This window comes from Lissotriton vulgaris, chromosome 5 (assembly GCF_964263255.1).
Source record: "Lissotriton vulgaris chromosome 5, aLisVul1.2, whole genome shotgun sequence".
Lineage (NCBI taxonomy): Eukaryota > Metazoa > Chordata > Amphibia > Caudata > Salamandridae > Lissotriton > Lissotriton vulgaris.
In genome coordinates this window covers 2023198010-2023216418 of record NC_141693.1, presented here as the reverse complement: position 1 = coordinate 2023216418, position 18409 = coordinate 2023198010, and the positions used below count along the sequence as shown (strand labels likewise).

General features: G+C 48.7%; 1 pseudogene; it reads left to right on the top strand.

The window, feature by feature from the left end:
* The window catches only part of LOC147718042 (homeobox protein Hox-B6-like), a 39958-nt pseudogene extending 34596 nt beyond the window's left edge, over positions 1–5362 (top strand).
* The last annotated feature ends 13047 nt before the right edge of the window (positions 5363–18409 follow it).

Sequence of the window (18409 nt, the reverse complement as noted above, 5' to 3'; positions counted from 1 at the left end):
TTGTTTGCCTTGTTGGCCCGCCTCAATCTAGGGCCTGTCTTCTTGTCCTATATCCGTCTCCTATACACCAATGTTACGGCGTCGGTCCGTGTAGCCGGTGCGGTCTCTGGGCGCTTCCAAATCGGACGTGGTACTCGGCAGGGTTGCCCGCTGTCCCCCTACCTGTTCGCCCTGGCCATGGAGCCCCTGGCGTCGCGGATACAAATGGATGCCCATCTACGTGGCTTTGTCTGGAACGATACCCTAACAGATAGGATTGCACTCTATGCGGACGACGTCCTCCTGTTCCTTACCAATCTGCGGCGCTCGGGCCCTCGAGTTTTGGAGATCATGCGGGGGTTTGGCGAAGTCTCGGGGCTTCACCTTAATCTGTCTAAATCGACCCTGTGGATTTTACATGGCGGAGTGGTTGCCGACCCTTGGGCCGCCGACCTGCGCGTGGCGACGGACGGCCTGAAGTATCTGGGTGTCTTCCTCTCGACCTCGCGAGCCGTGGCCTGGGCACGCAGTGTCTTGCCGGTGTGGGAACGGGTCCAGACAGATGTCAAAACATGGTCCAGGATGCCCCTTACAATCTTTGGGAGGTCGGCCATCTTTAAGATGGTGGCGCTGCCGAGGCTGTTGTACCAACTCCAACACTTCCCGCACCCTATTGGCATGGAGTGGTTCCGCCGGGTGAACTCTGTGCTGAGCCACTTCCTGTGGGATGGCGGTGCAGCCAGGGTGGCCCTGAGGACGTGCTTCCTGTCCACATACTGTGGTGGTTTGGCCACATCCGACCTCCTCTCCTACTACCAGGCGTCACACCTCCTTGTCCTCAATGACTGGTGGTACGGGGATAGGAGTGACCCGGCCTATGCCCTGGAGAGACATCTTATGGGAGATCGTACGCTCCACACCATTCTTTATTCGGCCCGTATACGCCGTGGGTTGCCGTCGGTAACTAAAGTGGTCTTTGCAGTATGGCGGCAGTCTCTGCGCCGCATGGGTTGGTGGGGCAAATTAACAGCTGAAACGCCGCTGTGGCACAATGGCATGCTCCCGGAACTGGCGGCCCTGGCCGGGTTCGAGGGTTGGGAGGCTATTGGAATTACACAACTGGGCCAGGTCGTATCAGGCGCCACCCTCAAGTCCTTTGAGGAACTCCGTGTGGAGTTCCAGATGCCTCAGTCCCAGTTCTTCCGTTACCTTCAGCTGAGGCATGCCCTTGCCCCGAGCATTGCCGGCCTCGACTCCCTGCCGGAGTTCAGCCCGATTGAGGCGAAAGTGTTTATGGGAGACTTGGGAGACAAGAAGGTCTCTAGGATCTATCAGTCACTTGTTACTCACTGCTCATCCACTCTCAGCTCCCTTCGGGAGGCGTGGGAGGTAGACGTGGGCGCCCTGGATGAGGACGATTGGAGGGAGGCGCTGGAGTCCCCGCGCGGCACCGCTATTGCGGTTCGGCTCCGCCTGATACAATTCAAATACCTGCATCGTGCCTATTATACACGTGAACGTCTGTGGAAGGCTGGTTTGATTGCGTCATCGGAGTGCCTGCGCTGTGGGGAAGGGCCTGGCTCCCTGCTACATACGGTGTGGTCGTGTGGTCGCCTGGCTGGCTTCTGGAGGGGCGTATGGAGTTGCCTAGCTGAGGTCCTGGGCTGGGATCTTCCTCGGACCCACCGGCTAGGCCTGCTGCATATTATGGAAGGGGTTGGGGGCAACATGTATAAGCGCCATCTGTTGCTCCTGGGCCTGGTGGTTGCTAAGCGTGACCTGGCTCGGGCCTGGAAATCTGTGAGGGCCCCCCCCCTGTCTGCATGGAAGGCTGGGCTGGACTACTTTATGGGTCTTGAAAAACCGGTCTTTGAGGCGCGGGGCTGCCCACGCAAACATTTCAAGATCTGGAAGCGGTGGGCCGACTACCGTGGCCTGTCCTTGGAACCCCCGGAGGAGCAGGAGGAGGACATTTGATCGCAGTGACTCTTCTGGCCCGAATGGCAAAACCCTGGTTGCATTATACCTGCTTCTTCTATGTATATCGTCTTTGTGTTGCTTCTATACGTGTGTGGCGGGGGGGGGGGGGTGTTGGGTACGGGTGGGGGTGTAGTTGGGGTTGGGGTGGGCTGTTGGGCATTTTTAAAGCTGAGCTTCATTGACACTTGCTTCATGGATTACTATGTATGTCACCATTACATTGATACTGTTGTGGGGATCTTGGTGTGTGAAGATACCACATTCTTGATACTCTTCTGCTCAATAAAATTGGTTGTGAAAAAAAAAAAACGAGCAACATGAGCCCCCGGCTTCCGCCTCAGGGGAGAGACACTGAAAATCAGCGCGCTGCGCTGTCAGCCTAATTAAATACTTTGGGAGGGCGGGAGGCGGCCAGCATCTGCAGCACCACCCTTCCCTCACCCAAGATGGCCGCTAGAACCCTTTCTCCCCGAGCGTCACGAGATGGCAATGTGCGCTGGGAATCGGGGTTCGAGGGGGCCTAGAAATGTGCAAAATAAGTTATTAATCAACTACGCAGTGCACATTATACAATTACACCCTTTCTTAGGGAAGAGGCTGGTCCGAAGTTGAAAATGGCAATTCCTGAATCAGCTTGGATTAGACATTTCTCTAGAGTGTATGAGGGTGAGGGATGGGTGAGCCTTCAGACACCCTCCCCTGAACACCCCACCTCAAGAAATTTGTTTTTCACCTTGGAAGAAGTTGACAAAGTCCTATGTGCAAGCCAGGGTGGAAAGGCCCCCGGCCCGGATGGTGTCCCCATGGATATTTTTAAGGTTACCCCCTCTTTGTGGGGCCCCCTCCTGGTCCAGGTGCTTAATGCTAGCTGTGTTTAGATTTCCTGCCTACATGGGTGGAGTCTGTAATAGTCCCCATCTATAAAAAGTGGGATAGACAAGACCCGGGTTGTTATAGGCCCATTTCCCTCTTAGATTCTTTTACAAAAATAGTGGGTCGGATAGTTTTGGATCGGCTCTTGGTATGGGCCAGAGAAAATTCTATTTTATCTGATCTACAGTATGGCTTCCGCTCTGGTTTGGGCACAGTGGAACAGGGTCTAAATCTCCTAATGTTAGTCGGGAAGTATACCAGGGCCAAGAAAGGGAACTTGTTCCTGGCCTTCGTCGACCTCTCTGCCGCATTTGACTGTGTGATCCACTACAAACTGTGGATTATATTGGGACAACTTGAAGTTGAAGAAAATATTATTTATTATCTTAAACGTTTTTATAGCAACGCATCAGCCCGCATTCGCTTTGGCCTAAGGGGGGAACGCACCAATAAAATTCCAATTAGGAGTGGGGTCAGACAGGGCTGTGTTCTGGACCCCTTCCTTTTTAATTTGTATATAAATGGATTGGAAAAAGACTTGTGCAATAATAGTTTGGATCCCCCATATGTAGCTGGCCGCCCAATCCCGGCGCTTTTGTACGCTGACGACGCTGTTCTTATGTCACATACTCAAGTGGGATTACAGCGTGTGGTAGATAGTTTTTCCCTCTTCATGAATGAGCTGGGTTTAAAAGTTAATACAACCAAAACATTTACCATGCATTGCGGCAGGTATCACAAACCTAAGAGGGCCATATTTTTATCAGGACAGAAGCTTGAATCCACCAAGCAATTTTCCTACCTGGGTATCCTGTTTACTCAGAGTGAGTCTTGGTCAGCAAAAAAACTTGCGATGATTCATTCGACGGCTGCCCTCAAGACTTTCTCAAAGAAATTAGGTACCAGACCCACTGTAGAGTTAATAAAGATCTATAAAGCCAAGTGTGTGTCTGGTGCTACTTATGGCAGTGGGGTATGGGGCTTTGCTGACCCTATGCCCATCCAGGTGGTGGAAAACTCCTTCTGAAAGTTTATCCTTGCAGTTCCCAAGAGCACTCCTAATTACAACTGCCATGCAGAATTGGGTCTTGCTTTTATATCTGATTTAATTAAGCTGGGGCCTGTGCTATTATGGCACAGGCTGTGGACAGAAGAAGCAACAAAGCTTAATAGAGATATTTTAACAGATACCCTAAAATTAAAGGGAGCCATGAGGGTACCATGGCTGAGCTATGTATGCAAATTTCTAACAGATATTGGAAAGTTAGATTATTTCTTAAATCCTTCTACTATCTCAGCCATTTCACGCAATACTTGAAGAAGGAGGGTTTCGCTTTTTTGGATTCTTTAAGAATTACATCTGAGGTTTTAAAAGCCACTGTTCTGCAACATCAAATGATATTAACAACTTTTAATATTCAGCCCTACTTAATCTATGTTTTAGACAATTATGAAAGATTCCTATTATCTCGTTTTAGATTTGGAACTTTCCATAGATTGGTTAGTTTCCCCACAGTAAATAATTAGATGCATGAAATACCTCCCTGTCCCTGTGATGATGTTTCACCCCAGAGTACTATTCATGTTCTTCTTTTTTGTAAATGTTATGATGTGATCAGACATAATGTTTTATTACCATTACTGAGAGAGATGGGCCACCGGCAATGCCGTGTGGCTATGTTAAGTATTCAATGTTTAGATAACCACCTATGTTTTGCAACAACTATTCTATTTTTGAAAAATGTGATGCGTAGTAGAAAAAGTATGATCACATAAATGCACTTTAAGATTTATGATACTATGAATTTTGAATCCCTTGCTATTGATGAATTTTCCTGTGTGCCATTGAGAAATTGTAAAACGTATTTTAATGAAATGTTTTTATGTATACTTTTATGATTGCTTTTAACAATCGAATAAAGTCATATTTGATTTGATTTGATTTGATTTGACTGGTGTAAATGTTATTTTCCTTGTGGACACTGGCACTACCCGTTCTACTGTCAGATCAGTGGAAATCCCGAACCTTCCTCTCTCAGGAGAAAGCATCCAAGTTGTAGGTGTGGCAAACAGACAAATTAAAGCACCTCTCACACTACCAGTAGAGGTGGAAATTGGTCCCTTTAAAGAAATGCGTCGCTTTGTGGTGTGCAATAGCAGTCCTGTAAATTTGCTGGGACGTGATATACTTTGTAACATGAATTGAACCATATATTGTACTCCAGGTGGCATTGCTTTCCAGACATCAGATGACGATGTTTTATATAAAATGACAACGGCAGCCATTGACTCAGGAAGAGGTGAGACATTCCCTGTGTTTGATAAAGAGAAAGTTCCCATGGAACTGAAAAAGACAGTTAAGAATGAGGTGTGGAATTTTACAGGTGAAGATATAGGTTTAATGAAAGGAGTAAGTCCAGTAAAAATTACTATAAAAGAAGACACAGTTTATCCGAATACTCCACAATACAGATTGACACCAGAAATTATTGCAGGATTAACACCGGTAATTGACAAAATGATTGAGTAAGGAATTTTAAAAGAGATACAGCCTGATTCATCATTCTCCCGTTTTGCGAGGCCCTAATAGCGATTCATAGCGAATCGCTATTAAGGACTCGCAAAACGGGATTCATGTAGGAATATGCAAAAAAAATGTGATTCCTACAAATTCGTTATTTGCGATTAGCAAATTGCTAATCGCAAATAAGGAATAACTCGCCATTCATTCCTATGGGCCAAAAGGCCCATAGGAATGAATGGGGAGTATTCCTTATTTGCGATTAGCAATTTGCTAATCGCAAATAAGATAGCGATTTGAAGGGTGCCAGGGGTGTCCAAAGCACACCCTGTAGCACCCCTCAAATGAAATTTTACACAGGTGTTGCACACACACATGTCCAAAGGACATGTGTGTGTGTAACATGCAACTCAGAAAAATGCATTTAAATGCATTTTTCTGAGTTTTCGCAGTTTACCACGAGGTCTGACCTCGCGGTAAATTGCGGCCAGAAATTGCGAATTCGCAAATAAAATTGCATGATGAATTGCATTTAAGGAATCTCAAATAGAGATTCCTTAAATGTAAATCCTCGCAAAATTGCAAGATCGCAATTAGCGATTTTTGCATTTGGGATGATGAATCCCAAATGCAAAAATCGCACTTGCAAAGGGCCAGATTCTCTGAATCGGGCCCTTTGCGAGCGCAATTTTGGTTGATGAATCGGGCGGATAATGAGCAGTCCATGTAATTCACCTATAATGGGACTGAAAAAGACAAATGGAACCTTTAGAATAGTCCAACACCAGAGAAAGGTGAATAAAATTGTTGTCCCATGTTGTCAAATTGTGCCAAATCCTGCTGTGATTTTATATCAAATTCCGCATGATGTGGAATGGTACACAGTCATTGATTTGTGTAATGCGTTCTTTACAGTTCCATTACACCCTGATAGCCAGCCAATTTTTGTTTTCAGGTTTGGAGAGCGTATTTTGGCATGGTGCCGAATTCCTCAAGGGTATACTGAAAGTCCTATATTTAATCAGATCCTGAAGAAATCTTTAGAAAATTTGAGAATGCCTGAAAAATCTGTATTGGGTCAATATATTGATGATCTATTGGTGGCATCAAGAACTAAGGAAGCTTGTATTTCTGACACAATTGCACTGTTGAATCTTTTGGCAGAAGGAGGACTTGAGGTGTCCCCATCAAAATTACAGTTTTGTCAACAAGAGGTACAGTATTTAGGTCACAAGATTGAAAAGGGAATGAGAAAGGTGACAACAGAAAGGATACGGATTATCAAAGGAATGAGACCTCCAACTACACAGAAAGAAGTGAGAATGTTCCTTGAAATGGTTGGTCATTGCCGACAGTGGATGAGTGGATTTTCTTTGATTGCCAAACCTTTACAGCGGTTGACCAAAGGTGATGTGAAAGATCCAATTCTCTTGGATGAGTAGGAGTTGGAAGCTTTTGAGCAATTGAGAAACAGTTTATTTGAAGCCCCAGCGCTAAGCATGCCTGACTATGAGAAAGAATTTGAGTTGTATTGCAGTGAAAGAGACGGATGTGCACTTTCAGTTCTAGTGCAAAGACATGGGAGAATGAGAAGACCCATAGCCTATTTTTCAGCTGTATTGGACCCAGTGGCGAGAGCTTTGCCTGGTTGTTTGAAAACTGTAGCTGCTACTTGTGTGAGTGTGGAACAGTGTGGAAAAAGGTAGGGATATGACCTTTTTCAAGATTGCCCGGCGCTAACCGCCCTTGTACCATTCAAATTACCAAGCAATGAGGCAGGCGCCGGAGACCAGAAGGCAGGAAACAGAAGTTTTATTCCGACGGAGCAGAACACATCAGATCAGACAACAAGGTATCGTCTCGAGGTGCTCTAACAGCCTCTCGGAGGCATGGCCTCTTATACACTGGTTTATGGCATGTGACCTTTCTTTATTACAATCAAAACATTGTGAAGTAAGGAAAAAGACATCCCCGTAATCCTCGTGTCAATCCCACCCCCATATACCTTCACAATAGAGGTCCTCAACCTGCTGATAAGAGGAGGGGGTCATCACGCAGCTGAGTGTTTCGCCAAGTCTTAGGATGTGTGCGCCTGATCATATCCCAGGGGGTGGGGAGGCCCTGATCAACAGTGTGTCCTTTGAAGAGGGGCGATTCCATACAATGAGGGGCAGTAAATGGTATCTCCCGGCTTAGGCAATGGCCTCGGACCTGTGTGGACAGTCGGACATGGGGTAAGGGGTCATCAAAGGAGTGGTATTCATGCCGTGTGGACAATCCAGCGCGGAGGGAAGGTTTATCAACAGAGGGGCATTCATGGGAGGAGAGGAGGTGCTGGTCAGGCGCTGGCGTGACTCCCAAGGACAGGGTCATGCAGAAGGGTCATGCTCATGAGGGGGGAGGGAGGGGGAGCCAGGGTGCGCGGAGGATGCTTGCTGGGTCAGAGGGGCGCGCTGGCGATCGATCGTGGACAGGGAGACCATGATACCTAAAATGGCTGCCGTGCACGTCGTACGTGGGTGACAAGCGGGCGCAGATGATGTTTAGCTCGCAAACTAAAATTCCACAGTCCTCCCTTTTAACATGTCTCGCCAACTTGTCAGTTCGGATTTATCCCCATAAGGCCACGTATTTCTACTTCGTAGAGGGGGCTCATGTGCTCAGTTCGGAAGTCCAAAGTCTTTGGGCACATACAGTTAGAAACAAAGCTGCACAAGGAGGGTAGACATTGAATACCCAAGCAACACCCACATAATATCACAACAGGTATCAGCACGAAGGAAAACAACCTCCAACCCCAGTTCTTCAAAGTGTCCCAAAACCAGCTCCCAAGTGACCATCCTTCTTGTTCTTGGTGAACCTCCGAGGAAAGTCTGTGGAGGTGCTCAATTGCTTTGTAGACGGAAGGCGAGTTATCTGGCACGTAGGTGCAGCAGCTAGATCCGATGATGCGGCAGGCTCCTCCTCGGTCGGCTAGGACCACGTCTAGGACAAGACGGTTTTGAAGGGTCACAAGACGGACCGCCTGAAGCTCCGCCGTGTTGTTGGCGAGGATGCCAGCCGTGATGTTGATCGTCGTTTCTACTGCCTGGGTCAGGTGTCGGATAGCGCGGCTGTTTGCCATTGGGCCCCACAGGGGAACAAGTCCCTTTGCTGCATCCAAGAACTGAGCTCCAGTGGAGTCGGCTTGTTCCATGTCATCTGCACGCCTCTGCCGGTGATGGTTAGCAGGGGCTACATACGTGGGGGGAAGAATGAAGGCAATGTAGCAGATACCCTTCCAACCTTTCGGGAGCCAGGTGTAAGCTTTGGTGCCACACACAAAGTACATATTTGGAGAAGCAACAAAGGAAGGGGGATCAACTGAGTCCAATGTTCTGGTGATTCGGCAGGAACTGTGACCCACCAGCTGTGTTCCCTGGCCTTCGAGACACACAAGTCCTGTGACATTGATAACAGACAGAGCCACAGTCAGAGTGGCGGTAGTTTGTTTTTGCAGATGAGAGAAGGTGGTTCTGGCTGGATTGTGGAGCACCTGTACTTCGACACGTTCTTTGGCTGGAATGTCTTTAAGGAAGGTGGCGCCTGTGAGCGCAGGGCACAGGGGAGCAGAGGTCTTTCCGGTTTTGTTCAGCCAGAACCCAGAGTAGAAGTGCGACACTGTCTGGCCGGAGGTGGCGTTGTCCTTGTGGCTCTCTTGCATGAGGATCAACCAGGCGAGGCAGGAGCCGTGAACTGAGAAAGGAGAAGGGATGAAGGGGATGGAGTGTCCTGTGGCATGCGGGAGCAACCCGCAGATCCAGCAATTCGTCGCATTTGCAGCAAGGTTGTGTTGGTGCAACAGTTGCACGAAGGAATTGTTCCAGAATTCCCTGCGCCTTTCCCGGAGCTGAGGCGACAGGGAGATCAGGTGATGCTCTTTCATAGGGGTCGGTTGTGCAGTAGGAAGCAATGCCTCATGAGCCGGTGTGCTTTCCTCCAGAATCCAGAAGGAGGTCATGAGGAGGAGGCAGAAGAGGAAGACAATAAAGAGGGCGATTGTCTTTGATTTGTGCAAATTGTCAGTCTTTGGGTTTCTATAGTGGGTATTTCCTGTTGCTTCCATCATCTTCTTATCTGGCGCTTCCATCATCTTCTTATCTGGCGCTTCCATCACCTTCAAGGGGCTCGGTAGCGGGCAGAACCACAGACTTCGTTTAGCTTCTCTCCCGGTAACCCTTGGTTGTGTTTAGGTCACCGTTCTGAGATTCAACTTAGTCCGTGGCCTACTTAGCCGAAGCTCCCTCCTTTCGTCGCAGGAAATACCCTTCTCTGGTTGGTACAGTGGGGTCAGAGAATTTTGCAAGTTCAAGTGCCCCAGTATCGGGATAACAGTTCAATGTTGGTCGGTCTTTGTTCAGGAGCTCTTCTTGGGTGCTGACGTTTTCTGTCGTGGCCAGGTTTGCAGAGACCTTCCGGCAGTGATGTGCGTGCAGCCAGTGCCTCTTCCCCTCCACTCGAAGCGCCGTCCGTGTGGTAATCAGCACTTGCCAGGGGCCCGTCCACCGGGGTTCCAAACTCTTGGTCCGTTGGAAATTTCGTATTAGCACGAAATCTCCCGGTTGGATGTCGTGGCCGGGGCCCCTGGAAGCATCGGGGATGGCCTGCTGCACCTGTTGATGAATGACAGACAACGTTTTAGTTAACTTGCACAAATAATCAGATAGTAGGACGTCCGGGACGTCATGAATGGAGGTTGGTTTGGGAGCAGTCCAGAGGTTCATCGCTCGCCCGAACACAACCTCGTAGGGGGTCAAATGGTGTTTGGTGGGAGTGGAGCGCATCGATAGCAAAGCCAGTGGGAGGGCATCTGGCCATTTAAGTCCGGTGGTGGCCACTATTTTTGACAATTTCAACTTCAGTGTGGCATTATGGCGTTCCACCAGACCGGCGGATTGGGGGTGGAAGACTGCGTGAAATCTCTGCCTCACCCCCAATCCTTTTAGGATTAGTTGGATAACCTCAGCTATGAAGTGGGGGCCATTGTCGCTCCATAAAATTCGACAAAGGCCATAGCGAGGGAAGAATTCTTTCAGTAGTACTTTGGCAGTAGTCATGGCAGTGTTGTCACGGGTTGGATAGGCCTCTACCCATTTGCTGAAGGCACATACGATGACTAGTACATACTTCAAGCTTTGGCATCTCTCTAGTTGGATGTAGTCCATCTGAAGGACCTCGAAGGGGTGATTGGTGGTCCCAAACCCTCCCCGGGGTACCACAGTTCCCTTCCCGGGGTTGTGTTGCAAACAGATAAGGCACTGTTGGACTAGACGTCTAGCTGAGTCGGGGATTTTGTCGTTGTGCCAGACTTTGGAAATGAGTTCGATCATGGGTGCAGATCCTATGTGTGCGGGGGAATGAGCCATCGTCAGTATGGGGATCAGGTATGAGTCAGGCAGCAACCATCTGTTTGCATCTTTTGTTCGCCAGCAGCCCTCATCATCCTTCAAACCCACCCCTGCCCATTCAGTCAGTTCGTGAGGGGTGCTGGCCGACTGGATGTCTCTGATCATTTCCCTTGCGTCAGTCCATTTCTCTGCTTGTGACCTGGTCACATACATGCGTGTCACCGTCCTATTCTCAGCTGTGGTTCGTGCAGTGATGTCGGCCAGTGCATTCCCTTGTCCGACTAAGTCTGTCACCTTCTTGTGTGCCTGGCATTTGATCACTGCTAGTCGTTTGGGGAGGAGAACCGCTTCAATCAGGGCAGAAACCAGATCTCCGTGAAGGATAGGGGTGCCGTGGGACGTCAGGAATCCCCTCTCCCTCCACAGGAGTCCAAAATGGTGAACCACCCCGAAGGCATACTGGCTGTCTGTATATACGTTCGCGGTGGTCCCTGTGGCTATTATGCATGCTCGTGTGAGGGCTATCAGCTCTGCTGCCTGGGCAGATCGTTGTGTGATGCAGGCTGTCTCAACTACTGTTCGGGCTGTCGTTACTGCATAGGCAGCTGAAGTGGTGCCATCTGGGAGTTTGATGCATGAGCCGTCTACCCATAGCTCTCCATCGGGGTCAGTGAAAGCAGTGTCTCGGAGGTCAACTCTACTCCTAGTTTGTTCGTCCGTGAGGGTCACACAGTCGTGTATGGGAGGGACGTCGGGGTCATTTTCAGGCAGGGACAACAATGTGGCAGGATTCAGAGTCGTGCATCTCGTTAGTGTGATGTGGGGTGCAAGTAGCGTCAGTTCGTACCCTGTCAGTCGTGCGCTAGTCAGGTGTTGGGTCTTTGTCTGGTTCAAAAGGGTGTCGACTGCATGGGGTACTAACACAGTGAGGGAGTTTGAAAGTACTATTCCTTCGCTCTGGCGGATAGAGACAGCAGCGGCGGCTACTGCTCGAAGGCAGGCAGGCAAAGCTCTGGCTACAGGATCAAGAGTGGCGGAGAAGTAGGCACAAGGGCGCTGCTTAGGACCAATTGATTGAGTTAGGACAGACAATGCACACCCCTCCCTTTCGTGGGTGAAGAGGGAGAAGGGTTTGGAGTAATCCGGGGTTCCTAGGACGGGTGCTGAACCGAGTGCATTTCGTAATTCACAAAAGGATGCTTGACACTCAGGGGTCCAGGGGAGCGGGGAGGGGACATCTTTGGTCAACAGGGCAAGTAGTGGTTTCACAATGAGGCTGTAATTAGGTAACCACTGTCTGCAAAAAGAAGTTAGGCCAACCAAAGAGCGGACTTGCTTTTGTGTTTTTGGGACAGGGGTGTCTAGGATGGTTTGGATTCGGTCGGGTGTGAGTTTCCTCCCTTCTTTGGACAGGAGATGGCCTAGGTATGTCACTTGTGGCTGGCAGAACTGTAATTTCTTTTTGGAAACTTTGTGGCCATTGTCTGCAAGAAAGTGTAGGAGTTGGACAGTGGCTGTGATTGCCAGTGGGGTGGTGTCGGCTGCCAAAAGGATATCATCGACATATTGGATCAACACCACTCCATCTGGTAGCTGGAAGGCATCCAGCTGTCTTTTGAGGGCCTGGCTGTAAATGCTGGGGCTTTCGGTGTACCCCTGGGGAGCTCTACAAAATCGGTATGAGCGGGATTTTAAAGTGAAGCCGAAGAGATAACGGCTGTCTGGATGGATGGGGATAGAGAAAAACGCATTCTTAAGGTCGATAACAGTGAAGGTGGTGGCAGTGGACGGGATGAGGGTCAGAATGGTGGTGATATCGGAGACTACAGGGTATTGGGGTACAACCACTTTGTTAATTTCTCGCAGGTCGATGATGAAGCGGTACGCTTTCTCATCTCCTTCACCTTGTTTCTTAATAATAGGTAGGATTGGGCTGTTGCAGACGTTGCTAACCACTTCTTCAACCACTCCTGCATCCACCAGAGATTGAATGATCGCTACCAGTGCCTTCTCGCCCTCGGGGGATATCCGATATTGTGGGAGTTTCGGGAGCATAGCGTCCTGTCTTACGGTTATATGAATGGGGTCAATCATCATTCGTCCCACATCAGAGTCATTTTTGGCCCCTAGGTATGGAGGCAGAGTATCAAGCAAGGACAGGTCAGCATCAGTTATGGAGCACATGTGTCGTGTCGGGCAAGATTTGGGTATATCTGGGTTGTCATACAGGATGACTCGGATTCCATCTGGGGAACACCTAATGGTAGCTCGAAAATGCTTCAGTAAGTCGATGCCCATGATGGCGTCAGGGGAGTTGGAGGAGAGCAGAAATGTCGCGTCAGTGGTTTTGTTTTCTAGGTCAAAGGTGATAGGTACGGACAGGGGGTTAGTGGAGGGCGTCCCATCGAAATCTATCGATGTAATGTGTAAGCCAGACAAGGGTGCCCTTGGAATCAGTCGTTTCGATAACACACTACGTGTCGCTCCAGTGTCTACCAAAAATGGAGACTCTGTACCCAGGACCTTAGCGGTGACATAAGGACCTTGCTGGTCAACACAGAGCTCGACTGGATCCCTCCCTTGCCCCTGGCAGTCCTATGCAAAATCAGGGGTATTCTCACCGTCAGATACTTGATACTGGTTCTGTTGGGGACGGTCAAATGTGTTCGGTCTCCCTGATCTGTCATTGTTGGTGTCGTTTGTGTGCCCTCGTCCTTGTTCCCTATTTCTTGGTCCACCCGCTACATCCTTGGGGTCCCTATTTCTGTTCATTTCTAGCAGGACCGGACACTGTGATTTCCAATGGCCGAATCCTTTGCAAAAGGCGCATTGGTTATTGCTAATGTCTCTACGTCCAGTGTGGGGTGTTGGGGTGTAGTCTTTAGGAGGTATATTTCTAGAGGTGGTCGATTGGTAGTTCCCCCTTTGGTGTTCTCGTCCTACCGCTAGACCTTGTATCTGGGCTATCATCACCCTTTCCTTTAAATCTTTTTTCTTTTTCTCGGACGCCCTATCATTCTCATTCTTTTGGTGCTCGTAATACTGGGCCATCTGAAGGATAGCTGCTGGTTTGGAGGCCCCCCAACTACTCTCACTCGTCTGCAGCTTTTGGGAGACCTCTTGTGATAGGTCCTTTACATAATTTTGTACAAACAGGTGCTGTCCGGTTGCGGTGGTCATGTCTTGGCCACTGTAGTCGGAGAACACTGTCTCGAATCGGGAGAAGTATTCTGACACATCTTCCTGGGGTTTCTGTCGACAGGCCGTGACTATCGACCAGTCTACCTTTCTTTCTGGGATCAGTGTCTTTAACTTCTGAACTAGTTTGTCTGGGAGTTCTAGTATGTCCTTTACTGGTTTCCTTCCAGGCTCTCGCTGTCTATCTAGTTTACCGAGTTGGTCCCAGGTATGTCCGAACAGATCCGTGTGGTCAGCCTTCCGGATTTGCTTCCACACATCAGCTGGCAGGCATAACCCGAAGAACAAGTCAATGTCCGCTAAAGTCATTATCGTCGAACCCAAGGCGGTGCCTAATTCGGTATAGAATGCTGTCGGGTTCTTTCTCAAATCGGGCAGAGTTTGTTTAAAGGTTAGGATATCTTGTCGGTCCCATGGTTGGTAAACCCAATTGTACACAACTCTCCCTTTTGCATCTGCATGGTTAATATCATCGCTTGTTCCCTGGCCACGTGGCGGGATCCAGTAAGGGGCCGCTTCTCTGATGGGCATCATAGTATTGGCTACTTCTACTGAGGTCGTTTCAGGGACTGTAACCTTGGCTTCTGGTTTTTGTTCCGTGAGGTGGCGGAGGACCTCAAGCATCTGCATGAAGAGTTCCGTCGCCTCACATTCAGTCCCATCTCCAACATCAATCTTCCTATACAGCGTTGTTAGTTTAGCGGGACCCTTACTTTGATACCTATCTTCATATGCGTTCAGGGTGTGGTAGCTGAATCGCAAAATGAAATGCCGTCTGTGGCTGTCGGCATGCGAATTATATGTGTTCATTGTGTATTCTTCGCTCTCCCTTCGTTCTACTAATGTCTTTGCTATTTTGTCGATCCCATCCCGCTCATCTTTGCTCAACCTATTTGGTCTGGCTGGTGGTTGTTTGCTAGCCTCGGGGTCGTCTGACGATGTTGTTAATGCGGCTGGTGCGGAGGCCGTGAGGGCTGGTGCACTAGCACTAAGGTCACTTTCGCTCGCACTCGGGGCTTGCAAGCTTTGTTGGCTGGGAGCATATGGAGGGGGCATGTAGATGATTGGGGGACCTAGCAGTAACTCATCGCTCGTCCGTTGTTTGGAGGGCAATTCAGGGTAGAGTGCAGAGGGGGTCCTCACAGGACATTGACCTGTCGACCCTGATTCTTGGTTTTGTGCAGCTTCTTTTCTTTCTTTTATTTCTTCTTCTAGTTGCTTAGCGGCTAGGTGGGCTGCCTTTCGTAATTCTTTCCCTATTTTTGCTTCTTCCCTTTTCTTTCGTTGTTCCGTTTCTTTGCGCCACATGCCTATACTATCGAGCATAGTGGGCGTGGTCTTATTCTTCTGGAGCGCTATTTCCAATGTTTTTATTTTATTTTCATTAAAGGAACCTATCAGTGGCCACTGACTTTCAGGGTTCTTCTTGGTATATTTATGCCATAGCTTAGTATAAGCTATAGCGACTAGTCCATGCTTAGTGAACATGTCCTTATTAGGGGTGCCCTCCAGTGGAGCCGGATGGTTCATCTCTAATAAGCGGTCCGGGCTGAACAGGCTACCAACCAGTGGGGAGAAGATAGGCATGACGGGTTACAACGGGGACAAAGGTCTGCACTACCTATCTTATCACGGCGGGCAAAGACTAGACAGAATATTTCTATTCTCCGTTGTTTGCCGGCGGTGAATACCTCAAAAGAACCAATACCGAACAATCCATGTTCGGTCAATCAAACAATCAGTGGGGAGAATAAGTGGGTGCGAAAAAGGTTTGCGTTACCCACTCTTTCTCTACCTGCAAAGAGAGACCTTGTTCTTCCCTGTTTGCGGACAAAGAATCTCCAGACAATAATCCACGAACGATAGTTCGGGAAAACAGTGGGGGAGGAAGATAGGCACGACGGATTACAATGGGGACAAAAGTCTGCGTTACCTATCCTTCACTACTTGCAAAGATTATTAGTATTATCCAAACCAAACAATCATTTCTCAGTTTGTCGTGTCTACACGACCTTACCCGGACCGCATGGACGGTTTCCTGTCTTCTGAATCCAGCGCCCGATCGTCCTCTCTTCTTCGTGATGTTCGTGGCACTCCTGATGGTTCCCAGTCAGGACCGTAGATCACTCGAGAGAGGTCTGTTCGGAACTAGTGAAGGTCGGATGATCGGCTGTCAGACGAGGGTCTATCGGACACGAGCTCTCCCGATCGTTGCAGTCGTTCACTCTGTCGTCGGGACCTCTCCCACTGGATCCACGTGTCGCTGATGGGCCCCACGCTTTGGGACGCCAATTGTGGAAAAAGGTAGGGCTATGACCTTTTTCAAGATTGCCCGGCGCTAACCGCCCTTGTACCATTCAAATTACCAAGCAATGAGGCAGGCGCCGGAGACCAGAAGGCAGGAAACAGAAGTTTTATTCCGACGGAGCAGAACACATCAGATCAGACAACAAGGTATCGTCTCGAGGTGCTCTAACAGCCTCTCGGAGGCCTGGCCTCTTATACACTGGTTTATGGCATGTGACCTTTCTTTATTACAATCAAAACATTGTGAAGTAAGGAAAAAGACATCCCCGTAATCCTCGTGTCAATCCCACCCCCATATACCTTCACAATAGAGGTCCTCAACCTGCTGATAAGAGGAGGGGGTCATCACGCAGCTGAGTGTTTCGCCAAGTCTTAGGATGTGTGCGCCTGATCATATCCCAGGGGGTGGGGAGGCCCTGATCAACAGTGTGTCCTTTGAAGAGGGGCGATTCCATACAATGAGGGGCAGTAAATGGTATCTCCCGGCTTAGGCAATGGCCTCGGACCTGTGTGGACAGTCGGACATGGGGTAAGGGGTCATCAAAGGAGTGGTATTCATGCCGCGTGGACAATCCAGCGCGGAGGGAAGGTTTATCAACAGAGGGGCATTCATGGGAGGAGAGGAGGTGCTGGTCAGGCGCTGGCGTGACTCCCAAGGACAGGGTCATGCAGAAGGGTCATGCTCATGAGGGGGGAGGGAGGGGGAGCCAGGGTGCGCGGAGGATGCTTGCTGGGTCAGAGGGGCGCGCTGGCGATCGATCGTGGACAGGGAGACCATGATACCTAAAATGGCTGCCGTGCACGTCGTACGTGGGTGACAAGCTGGCGCAGATGATGTTTAGCTCGCAAACTAAAATTCCACAACAGAGTGAAGGCACTGTGATGGGATATCCTGTTAAAGAGTATGTTTCACATTCAGTTGAGATCCTTTTGACCCGAACCAAGATGCAGTTTATGACCCACAGTCGATTGACCAGGTATGAGAAATTCCTTCTGGGTGCAGATAATGTAACGATTGTAAGATGTATAAATGTGAATCCTTCCACCTTACTGCCTGATGCATTAAATGCAGAAGTCAAAGATGATGTCGATCACAATTGTTTGGATGTACTTGAATTTTGTACAAAGCCCCGATCAGATATTAGAGATGAACCTCTGGAAGAATCAGATTATGTGATGTTCATGGATGAATCATGTTTGAGAACAGACAAAGGAGTTTTGAGTGCAGCATATGCTGTAAGTACAGTGTCAACCATAATGGAAGCCTCTTGTTTAAGAGAATACATTCAGCCCAAGTTTCTGAGCTAATTGCTTTGAATCGAGCTTGCAAACTGGGAAAGAGTTTCCGAATCACTGTGATTACTGATAGCCAGTATGGGTTTGGAGTTGTGCATGATTTGGGGCAGATTCGGTCCCAGAGGGGATATATGACATACTCGAGATCGCCAATCAGGAATGGTGAGTTTGTGAAAATGTTACTTAAGGCGATACAGCTGCCTAAAATGACTGCGGTTGTGACATGTGCAGCTCACAAGATTGGAGATGATTACATTACTGAAGGAAACAAATTTGCAGATGCTGTAGCCCAATATTGCGCGAGACATATGAGTTTGATGAATCGGAGAAGGGAAAAGAACATGTTTCATGTCCTTTAATGCTTACTAATGTAGTTGAAACCTGGGAAGAAGTGAAACAATTGCAAGAAGAAGCAAGTGATGAGGAAAAAGATAGATGGATAAAATCAGGCTGCAGGCAAAGAGAGGATGATGAGGTTTGGGTTTACAGGGATGAAAGACCACTTATGCCTGATAGTATGATCTCTAACATGGCAAGGATGTACCATGGACAAGCAGACATTGGCAGAGATGCAATGATCAGTCTTTTCAAACAGACTTGATATAATCCTAAATTTAGGATTATAGCGGAAAGTCTGTGTCAAAGATATCTTATATGTCAACAGCTGAACCCAGGGAGAAAAACTGTTGTGAGTTTGGGAACAACAGGACGGGAGGGAGGTCCTTTTACCAGAAGGCAACAGAATTTCATAGAAATGCCACTATGTAACAGATTGAGGTATGTTTTGGTAATTGTTTGCTTGTTCTCTCATTGGGTGGAAGCATACCCAACGAGAAGAGATTATGGAGTTACTGTAGCAAAACCTCTG